This window comes from the organism of the source record quoted next, unplaced genomic scaffold (assembly GCF_019419815.1).
Source record: "Pyrus x bretschneideri cultivar Hongxiangsu unplaced genomic scaffold, Pyrus_bretschneideri_v1 Contig40, whole genome shotgun sequence".
In the NCBI taxonomy this organism is placed as follows: domain Eukaryota; kingdom Viridiplantae; phylum Streptophyta; class Magnoliopsida; order Rosales; family Rosaceae; genus Pyrus; species Pyrus x bretschneideri.
This window is the reverse complement of record NW_025999724.1, coordinates 1,939,243-1,951,469: the sequence shown is the minus strand read 5'-3', so window position 1 is coordinate 1,951,469 and position 12,227 is coordinate 1,939,243.

The window sequence follows — 12,227 nt, the reverse complement described above, 5'->3', positions numbered from 1 at the left end:
ATACTCCTGCATATTAATTGAATATTACACATATAATATCTTATCATCTTCAACCCTTCAACTGGCTAGTTCCAAAATGCATATTGTAATATATATTATAAATATCATATTATCATCCATCAGTTCTTGTTTTTAGAGTTATCTATCTGTTTTCACACCTAATTACTGGTGTTCTTTTTCTAATGATGATGTGAAATTCTTGTCTACAACCATATTTTCAAACATTAATTTTATTATGACCTAGCACACAGGGACGTGCATATATTACATGTACAGAGCCTTTGTTTAAAAGGGATCTCCATTTTTTGGGTAAACTGGGGACTAGGTGTGAATATGTGATGCCAATTATATGTCGTACTTCAACGATCCAAACCGTTTTTTTTGTAAATCTTCATTTATAAATTATACTTGCAAAAAATCAATTCAAGCCAAAGTTGTGTACTCGTTTGGCTGTCATGATAAAATTTCAATGTTTCTTACAACATAGCATTCGTTAATTTCTTTGAACTCAATTACATGTCTTAAACATTTTTTATTTGAAAATATTTTGCAATGATGATTTCTGAAGCCCAACTTGAAAAATAGACAATTTGAATCTTTGAAGTTCTTCGAGAAGTAGGCCCCACAACTAGTCTTTATTTTTACAAAAAAGTTTCTTTTAATTCGACCCTTTCATCTAGAAGATTAAATGCACATCACAATCGTAGCTTATCTATTCTATTAAGAAAACCCTCTTTGTCAACTTTTTTTCTTCCTATTTTGCCCTTACTTATGATACATATTATTGACAAAATGACAATCATATCCCTATTTTTCCTATTTTACCCTTTTTTTTATTTAGAAAATGACAATCATATACTTATTTTTTCAATTTTACCCTCACTTTTGATACACGATATTTATATAAGAAGGACAAAACAATAATTATGTAATATTAAGAAAACAATATGTCCTTATTAAGATATTTCATCATCATTGTCTCATATTCTTTTTAAAAATTTTAAAAACTAATCACACTTCTTAATCAAAAACAAAAATGAAAATGAAATTGTTCACACACAAAGTATGTGCTCATCTTCTAGTATTATATAAGGCAAAGATTCATCAAAAAAAAATTGATTAACTAAAGTGAATCGGCAACATATACCATATTTTTTTATGGATCAAATCGTCAAGTTCAAGAATGTCATTTTGTAACCCAAAATATAAACTTCTGGATATTATGAGCTTCGATTTTTTTAACTATTTTCTCTCTGATACCGTGCGACGTACCATTCTTTCTTTAAATCATTACATGCTAGAACCTCTTAATCTTATATCAAGGGATAAAATGTTCTTAGCTTTGCCCCCTACTTTCGTAACATTGCTAACAATAGATATGCCCTTTTGTTTAACAGAAGGGTGTGTGAAACTTATCTCTTACGCCACATTTTATCTCACACACTATAAAATAAAAAATAAAATAAAAAAACTATTAAACAACTGAAAATATTTGAGAGACCAAATTGAGTGTGAAAATCACAACCTTTCACTCAATTTAGATTTGAATGATAGTTGGTTTTCTTGAAGTTTTGTACTTTTGTTTGAGAGTGTAACATGCACACTCCCTTTTTATAAAAGTATCAGTTAAGAACATATTGACATGTTTAATCATCATATTTTGAACCATTTACCCTTTTTATAATGATTTTTTTTTTTTTTAATTCTAAGAATATAATTTGCCTTGCTAGTTGTCAGAGTGATTTGTCCTTTTGCTGATTTTTCTTTGTGTTCTTTTGTTCTTTTCCACGTACTTGCAAAAACGAAGAAAGTCAAATGTTTTTAAGTTTAAGATAAAGCTGCAGGATTTAAATTTAAACTCAAGACATAAGATAATTAGTGGATACGATGTTATATTTTTAAGTTTAGTTTTCACCCATCAGTTTCGAATTAAAACTTTCCTTTCCCCTTTATAATAAATTAGAAGAAAAAATTTACATGACATATCCAGTTAAGTCGTCAATTCATTAAAGAAATAATATAGATAGTTAAAGAGTAATGTTAGATAAAGTTTTAAAAATTAAAGGACATAAAAGTTGATCATTCGTTTATTACTTAAACATTGATAAACGTGTTTATTCTTATTGGTGACATATTATTTAATTTGTAAATTTAATCTCCTTAGTATTACCCATAATAAAACAAGAAAGAATATATATAGGTTTTTTGGGGAAAATTTTTTAAACTAATATGTGGGTGGAAGAGCATTTGTCCGAAGCTAAAATTTTCTTTTATTCTTTTGATGAAAAGCATGTGCTGATTGCTTCTATTAATTGTTCATTTAGCTTGCAATTTGCGAATCGCAAAGCTTAAGATACTAACATTAATGCAACAGTTTTTATTCTTTAACACCTGTAGTTGCAATAGTTCAATGCAGTATTCCTGTCGGTAACTTCTCGTTGCTCGCAACCTTCTTTACTAAACAAAATTAGGAAAGGGTTCAAATGAATACATGATATCGGCGTGTGAATAAATGTTTTTAATTACGTGAGTTACACGTTTTTGATGTGGTTTATTCCATCAAAATATATATGAACATCACAACTCTAGTATAATTATCATGACGAAGTCTTAAGAACTTTATTAAGATTGTGAGAATCTTTGAATCTACTGTCAAAAAACATGTTAGAACAAACACTGGCTACCAAACCAAAACGAACTCATTTCAATTTACATTTGCTTTCTCGGTATTTAATTGATCACATGCATACAAATTTAAGCATCCTTTTTCTTAGCTTTCCGTCCCTGTCAGTATTAAAGAGACCACAAAACTTATAAATTTCCAAGAACCTGCCGAGTCTTTGTGCAGAAACGGAAGAATAGTGAAATAAAACATGAATTTATTGGGTCCCTTCTAATGTTCTATTTTTCTTGTTCCGAAGTGGTCCCAGTTCTTTTCGCGTTGGTTGTTTCATTGTGAGCTCAAGTTTTTTTTATTTTTTTTTTCCGTTTTTTTAAAGAAATCAATAGACATGATGGAATCACATTGATTATAATATATGTGCTTCTCTCTATGAATCCTGCACTTCAAATTAGGTTAAAATAAAATATCGTTTGTATATTAAAAATAAAATCTTTTATAGATTTTTTGGGTCGAGGATAGTTTGTGGGATTGAATTATTGAACCGAGTCAAAAGCGGTGAGAACCCGACATATTCCCAGTGGACATGCCATCCTTCCCACTCGGTTTCAAAGGACTCAGTCAGAGTGTTCAAGGGGTTCGTCCTACCTCTTTCATTTATAGGAGATTCAAAGTAATCAAATCCATTGATTCGATCTTCAATTATCTTTCCTTGCTTGATGGAACAATGCCTTTCAATTATCAAATGAAATGGGATCAACACTACAAAAAAAATGAGCACTGCACACAATAAATTATCTGTGCCCTTTGAGATCAAAAAGCACCAACAATTGTGCTCATAGACCAATAGCAACAGTGCAGCTACTATCTTTAAGTCTGTGCCCTCTATGGGCGTCACCATTGCTAATAGCACACAATATCGCTATTTGTGCTCAAAGAGTTCAGCACAAATAACAGCCTATTTGTGTCTTAATTCTGACAACCATGTCAGATTGCAGGTGACAGGATCATACACGCACAATTTTCAAATCGTGCCCAATAGGTTCTATTTAAAAAAAAAAATTATTAATGTAGAAAATTTGAATTTTCTTTTAAATCAACAAATCCCATAATATACACATACTTTAGTTATTTACAACAAATCCCACAATATACATGTATTTCAGTTATTTACAACCAAGTCCTTCAGAATCCTATCCTCCCCCACAACACTACAGCCGATGGACCCAAGTTCTTAGTGCAATGAAGCTCACTTAAACCACATTCTCTTCTCGCTTAAACTGAGAGTCCCACAACTTTTTCTGAATTGAAAATAAATCATAGTTGAATAAGAATCTTAGTAAAAAGCATAGACTAGGAAATATTTATACCTTACAAATAGCATCCATTTCATCAAAGATTATCGCATGCAAACCACTCTGGTCTCCAGGGGAATTAAGGGCATAATGAGATTAGAAATTATTGAAAAACCAGCCTAAGTGCACTTGACATGTATATATTTCCCTTACCACGAGCCCTTTGATCATTCTCAGCATCAGCATATAGATTCCTAACATTTTTCTTAGTTTCACCAACTTGCTCAAAACTTCAGGGCCATTAACAATCTAGCACAGTTCACAAAAACAGAAATCTCATCAATCACCAATGCAGATAATAGCTAACTTATATCTAAGGATAAGTTGCATATCCAAAATCATTCAGACATGCTCAAATAGCTTTGTTAAAATAATGTACTAGCATCAAAATGATGTGCTAAATCATGATTCGACATGGGTCAATGTCTTTCCAAAAAGGAGTGTGGTATAAAGTTATACCAAAAAGATATCAGCGCAACTAGAAGAATCAGTTATCTTACTTATTTGTCATGTGAGGAGGGAAAACATGGGATACAAAAGCTCTTCGAAATATATCTGCAAACTCAGCACCTAAGCCACCAATTCCAAGTGTTTGAAGACTAAACTCCTTGTGCCTGACAATGTTGCTACTTGTAGCTTCATGCTGATTTACAATTTGACGAATTCAGTTCAGAATATTAAATTTCAATACATTATTTGGTATTGTATACTATCTAAAATAATACTGAAAATGTTCACCTGAAAATGCACATCATATCATGACTCTAATATATGTAGCTAAATAATTGATCAAAGGAGCAAGTGCAAAAAATAAATTAAGAAACAATTAAAGAGATATGATATCTACACCCTTAGCAAGAGTAAGGCCAATCCTTTCCAAGAGAAAGAGAGATATTACCTAACACCGACATCATCAACAATGCTGATAGCCATACCGATAGAGAGACCAGCACAACCACAAGCTAGATAGCCATATAGGTACTGATGATCACGACAATGATAAGTCCTTAAATACCCAACAATATAAAGTTGTGTTAATAACTGATTAGCAGCTCCTGATCAAAGAATGTAAACAAACAACTTTATAGATTAGATTATGTCTTTGTTCTACTGTAATACAAAAGAAAGAAAAAATCACAACCAATTTTAATACAATCAATTCAAACATTACACACAAACTAAAAATTCTAGAACACTAGAAATATGGAAAGGAAACTAATGCAGATACTATTTGATTAAAAAGAATTAATTAACAAAAACTTTAAAGTCATATATAAGATAATGTTTTAAAATTGTAGAAGTATAGAGGTAGGATTATATCCCACGTGAAAAACCACAGGGTAATGAACTCTGTTTCTCTCAGGTTTTCAAAACTTAAAAAATTATAGGACATAATTGTATAAATTTAACTGAGATGAGCTCAAATACCTCCAAGCTTATCATACAACTCTACAGCTAGCTAACAAAAATACAGACTATCCAATTTTGAAATTCCAGTTGATCGATCACAAGGTATCAAAGGTCAAAAACGAACCCCTAAACCATCTAAACCCCTTTGCCTCCAAATACTGTAGAATCCCAAAAAAATTACGATAAATTTGAAAAAGTAAACAAAAAAAAGGAAAACTTGATTGCGAATTAGGAAAAATATAAAACAACTACCTCCTTATGGCATTGATCTGAGGAATAGTGAAGACGATGGTGCTTCCTCAAAATCTTAGATCCGATCTCAGACTTAACCGACTCGACGAGTTTGAAGTCCTGCAGCTTCTTCAACTCCATCTGAAGCTTGTCTTGCTCTTGGCCCTTTGTTTGGAGCTCTTCCTTCTTGAACTTCAAGATCTCCTCCTTCTTAAGGAGCTTCTCGGTTTCTCCTTCTAAAGCCTCGTTGCCTGAAGCTTCTCTTGCATTTCTTCAAGTTCTTTCTCAAACGACAGACACTTGGGATCTGAGCGTGAGATGCTACGAGAGGGAGAGACGGATCGATTGAGATTGAGAGAGATGCGGAGGCGTTGGTGTTTCTCAAATCTGATGCACAGGTGTTTTTCCAAGAAAAAAACGAAAGAAAATCTCAGATCTGAGAGAAGTAAGAGTGGTAGAGAGAGATGCATAGATTTTGTTTGGCTGAGATAGAAAGAAATTGGGTAGAGAGACAGAGGGAGGGGTTAAAGGGAGAGAGAGGGAAGTGGGGTGTGGCGTGTGGGTGGGTTAAGGAGGAAAGTGGGGTGTGGGTGGGTTAACTGAGACAGACAGAAAGGCAGAGAAAGTGGGGTGTGGGTGGGTTAACTGAGAGAGACAGAAAGCCAGAGAAAGTGGGCAGAGAAAGTGGGCCTTAAGTATTTGAAAAATAATAAAAAATAAATAATTGTGTCTTTAGAAGTAAAATGTTGGCACAAATGATAATTTGAGTCCATTATTTTTATAATGATGTCTTGAAAAAATATTTGTGCCAAATTTGTAGAAGAATGGGCACATTAATTAGTGCCTTTATACAAAGGAAACAGATACAATTTTTTTGTGTGTAAAATTGGTTAGTTACCCACAAAATAAATAATTGTGTCCTCAATTTTGTATCCATAGGTCATTTTTCTTGTAGTGCAACCAACTAGATTCATTATTTCTCCATACTGTCAATTGTCTTTGGGAGCAAATGGGATGAGTGGTTATTAGATCGGGTAATGGGTTATTAAAGGACTATCCACCTTACGAGTGCAACTTCTTAGTCACCCAAAGTTTGATTAGCAGAATAAAAACCTTGCAACAGTAGTCCAATGTCATCTAGCAACTTATACACTTTCACTTGCCCAAATCTAGTAGGAAAATGCACTTATTTTTTTATGGGTTGACTAACATGCTCTTTTTAAGTGTTTAGTTGTCGTGAATAAACTTGATATATGTTTAATTTTGTGAGTCATTATTGAGTTAGTCTACTCATTAATTATTCACATCAGTTTATCTTTATTTTATTTTCTTAAATTGTGACAAATAGCCCTTTATTTATATGATTATCTTTTACTTAATTTTAGGATTAAATATACAAATTGAATATTGTTTCTCCTTATCTCAATTTTTTCTTCTACCACATCACATGTCCGTGTAATCTATGTTGTAGGTATGGACTTATAAATGTATGGAAGATGAAATCTCTTTCAACTATTTTCATGGATGATAGGTACATTAAGTTTTATTTATTTTCATATATACCCATATTACATGTTAAATGTATTTATCAACATATGGTATAGGTATCATATATGAAGACATATAAATTTTCTTTTAACTATTTTTCATTGAAAGAGATTATATTTTCATATTCTTAGGTTCTACTATCGCCACATGCGAATTTGAATTATAGTATTGCTAACTCATTGTAAGGCTAAGCCCATCCCTTCCCCTTGGTATAGATAATATCATTTGTTCAAAAACAAATTCAAATTAAAAATTCAAGTAAAGTTGCATAAAATTAAGAAATTTAATTAAAACTTAAAAATAGAAAAACTACACTAAATCCAATAACAGCTCGAAATTTTGAACCTAAATCAAAGTATCCCTAATTTCGTTGTACCATCCTTCTAAAGTAAATACGGCGGGCATACCTTGCTACATATAAAATAGATTGACAAAGTCATGTTGTGCTTTAACAAAAAATACTCCTCTAATCTAATCAAAGAGCAACACACTAATTGCCGCTTAGTATTATGGTCTAGTGGTATTTCTCTTCACTTGTAAGCGAGATGTCTTCTATTTGATTCTCGTCAAAGGAAAATTTGAACCACATTATTGCTAGCTAATTGTGAGTCTAAGTGTCACATCCCGGCCCGGGGCGGATCATTTTCCGGGCTCGCTCCACCACCGTAGCACGATATTGTCCGCTTTGGGCTTACCATTCCTTCACGGTTTTATTTTTGGGAACTCACGAGCAACTTCCCAGTGGGTCACCCATCATGGGATTGCTCTAGCCCCCTTCTCGCTTAACTTCGGAGTTCCCATGGAACCCGAAGCCAGTGAGCTCCGAAAAGGCCTCGTGCTAGGTAAGGATAGGAATATACATATAAGGATCACTCCCCTAGGCGATGTGGGATGTTACAATCCACCCTCCTTAGGGGCCCGACGTCCTCGTCGGCACACAAGCGATCAGGGTTAGGCTCTGATACCAATTGTCACATCCCGGCCGGGGGCAGAACACTTCCCGGGCCCGCTCCACTATCGTAGCACGATATTGTCCACTTTGGGCTTACCATTCCCTCACGGTTTTGTTTTTGGGAACTCACGAGCAACTTCCCAGTGGGTCACCCATCATGGGATTGCTCTGGGCTCCTTCTCACTTAACTTCGGAGTTCCCATGGAACCTGAAGCCAGTGAGCTCCCAAAAGGCCTCGTGCTAGGTAAGGATGAGAATATACATATTAGGATCACTCCCCTAGGCGATGTGGGATGTGACAATAAGATCTCACATCGCCCAGGGGAGTGATCCTTATATGTATATTCTCATCCTTACCTAGCACGAGGCCTTTTGGGAGCTCACTGACTTCGGGTTCCATGGGAACTCCGAAGTTAAGCGAGTAGCGCACGAGAGCATTCACAGGATGGGTGACCCATCGGGAAGTTCTTGTGTGAGTTCCCAGAAACAAAGTCGTAAGGGTGTGGTCGGGGCCCAAAGCGGACAATATCGTGCTACGATGGTGGAGCGGGCCCGGGAAGTGATCCGTCCCGGGCCGGGATGTGACAATTGGTATCAGAGCCTAACCCTGGCTGTGGTGTGCTGACGAGGACGTCGGGCCCCTAAGGGGGGTGGATTGTAAGATCCCACATCGCCCAGGGGAGTGATCCTTATATGTATATTCTCATCATTACGTAGCACGAGGCCTTTTGGGAGCTCACTAGCTTCGAGTTCCATGAGAACTTCGAAGTTAAGCGAGTAGCGCACGAGAGCATTCCCAGGATGGGTGACCCATCGGGAAGTTCTTGTGTGAGTTCCTAGAAACAAAACAGTGAGGGTGTGGTCGGGGCCCAAAGCGGACAATATCGTGCTGCAATGGTGGAGCGGGGCCGGGAAGTGATCCGCCCCGGGCCGGGATGTGACATTAAGCCTATCCCCTTTCCTTAGTATAAATAATATCGTTTGTTAAAAAAAAAAAAAACAACACACTAATTGAATAAAAATTTCTGCAAAGGAATAGTTTCGGGAGAATAATGCTATTTCGTAATTACTCCTTAATTTTAAAATTTATTAATTATTAACTTCATAATTGTCTTATCTCTGTCTCAATTATATATGCTATTGAAAGTGTTCATTTTGCATGGATCATGCATGAGCATGGATGTTAGCATGGATGCATCGATTCCAGTTAGCAACAAAGGAGGAAATTAGCGTGCAAATCTTCTCCACCCTAGCTTTTCCCTAGTTGCTCCCTTGTTGTAAAATGAGCAACTATGGATGTATGTTACGTTATCCTCCTTTCTTGACTTTAAGGACCAAGGATGGCGTGTAATGTGCTTTGAACTTCTTAACATAATACAGAAAATACAAAAAGAAACCCTTCAATTTACAACATGGTATCAGAGCAGTGTCTTTGTTAAGTATATCTCTACATATCCTTGTATGTTTTTTTAGCCAACACAAATGGCGGAAGAAGGTTTGGTAAACCAAGGGGCATAAAGCTCACTTGCTTCTCCTCCTTCAATCTCTAGGGTGATGTCAACCCTAATCAAAGGTTGTGTTCAGTTGTAATAAATGAGCTCAACTATCTCCCTTGATCAAGAGTAGTCACTTTGGCTCTCAGTGGAAGGACCAAACTCGGCTTCATCAATGGGGTTGTTCAAGCTTCAGAAGCCACCTTTTCAAACTACGATACATGGCTGTGCAAGGACCAATTGGTCATGTCATGGCTACTCAACTCAATGGAGAGAAAAATTGCAGAAATCTTCAGTTATTCAGATCATCTCAACCCGTATGGGAGAAAGTGAAGGACGTGTATGGAAATCAACACAACACAGCTAAAATATTCCAGCTCAAAAGAGATGTTGCAACTCTTCAACAAGAATCCAAGTCCTTTGTGCAACACCTTAGTGATCTCATTGGTATGTGGAACGAGCTAGATGTCTATCGTCCTTAGACTACAAATGTTGATGTGTTATTAAAAAAGGCCGAGGAAGATAAAATCTTCCAACTTCTTGCTAGCTAGAATAAAAAAATATGAAGACCTCATAAGCCATGTTTTGATGAGTTCTGAGCCTCCCTCATTCTCCAACGTATGTGTTACCATCCAGCGTGAAGAATTCATAAGGCGTGTCATGAACCATCCAATGTGATAGAAAGGCAACCATGCAAGAGTCTCGAGCCTACTCGTCACGCCACAAGTTTGGTGAGACAAGGGTTTCTAAAGAAAACAACTAGGTTTGAAATGTGAGCATTGCATTGGGATTGGTCACATTGGATTGGCCACACCAAGGATAGATGTTGGATACTCCATCAGAATTGAAACCAAAGTTCAACAAGGATAGCAAGGGAAATCCCAAGTTTTTTCAAGGCTTATCATATAGAACAAACCATGCAGCAAGTGCAGCATCTTCATCAAATAACAACCAATTGGATTTCACTTCTATTCCAGTTACGTTGTTGAATAATTTTGCTGCTAACCTTTCAAGAAAGAAAGGGAGTCTTGAATATGAGGAAGCAACAGAAGTGGGAGCTGAGAACACATTGCCTTACTTAGCAAATTTGCTGGATTTCTGGCTAAGGAAGTAAACCATGGAGACACTGCAGATATACTTAATGCCTTCTCAAATGCTCTAAGTACAAGTTTTATACATGATTGCTGGATTATTGGTTATGGTGACACTAGTCACATGACAAATAAAATTCAAAGCTTGAGTGATTTTAAAAATATGCCATCTAAAGTTTCTGTTGCCAATGGGAAAAGAGTCTCTGTCATGGGAAGTGGGAAGATCAATTTAGTCTCAAAACAAGAATGCACAACTCTTTATTTTCTTTCATTTCCATTTCAACTCATGTTCATAGGAAAAATGATTCAAACTTTAAATTGTCTTGCAATTTTCTCACCTTATAACTTGATATTTCAGGACATAGCCACCAAGAAGAAGATTGGTGAAGGTTTTTTTTTTTTTTTCTTTCAAAATGATCTTTACTACATGTCAGGATTTCCAACCATCAAGAAGACTACATGCTAGTTCAAATAAACCTCAAGATCCGCACTTATGACATCAACGTCTAGCCCACCCATCTGATCCCATTTTGCTTAAATTGTTTCCTAGTTTGTGTCAATCCCATATCAAGTGTGACATATATCATTTCTTCAAATTTGCTAGGTTACCTTTTAATTCCTTTTTGTCTACAGATGGTAAGCCTTTTGAATTTGTGCATTCAGATGCTTGGGGTTGCATTTTGAGTCCTTTGTTGGCTATAAGTACTTTGTAACGTTTGTTGATGATCTTACAAGAATGACTTGGTTGTATCTTTTGAAGTCTAAGAGTGAAGTTGTAAATATGTTTAAAGACTTTTAGAATCTTGTCATCACCCAATTTGGTTCCAAAATTTAAACTCTAAGATCGGATAATGGCACCAAATACAAGTCTAGCACCATGTCACAATACTTGAGCACAAATGACATTCTTCATCAAACTAATTGTGTTGGCACACCTCAACAAAATGGGTGGCCAAGAGGAAAAATAAAGATCTACTCGAGAAAACTCATGCACTTATGATTCAAATGAACATTCATAAGCGTTTTTGGTCTCAAGGTATGCTAACTACGGTATACCTATCAATCGACTCCCTAGTCGAGTGTTAGAATTCATATCCCTTTATGAAGTACTCAAAAATTGTCTCATTGACTTGTCTCATTTAAGGGTATTTGGGTGTGTGATTTCCCATGTACGAAGCCTACACCATGATAAATTGAACCTTAGGGTAGTTAAGTGCATTTTCATGGGATATTTCTCCACTCAACGACGGTACAAGTGTTTTAATCCTATTACTAACAAAATGTTTGTGTCAATAAATGTAAAGTTTGAGGAGGATAGTCCTTACTTCACGCAGGATAATAATTCATCTCAAGATGAGCTATTAGGTGATCTCTTTTCGCTGCCAAACCCTAGCCATTATAAGCATGTATGTCACCATGAAGCACAGTCACTTACTCACTCAGTCCTATCTATCTAGAGATTGAACCAATTAAACAGGAGGCCACATCATAATCGTATGATCACCATATTCGTTCTCTTGCGACATC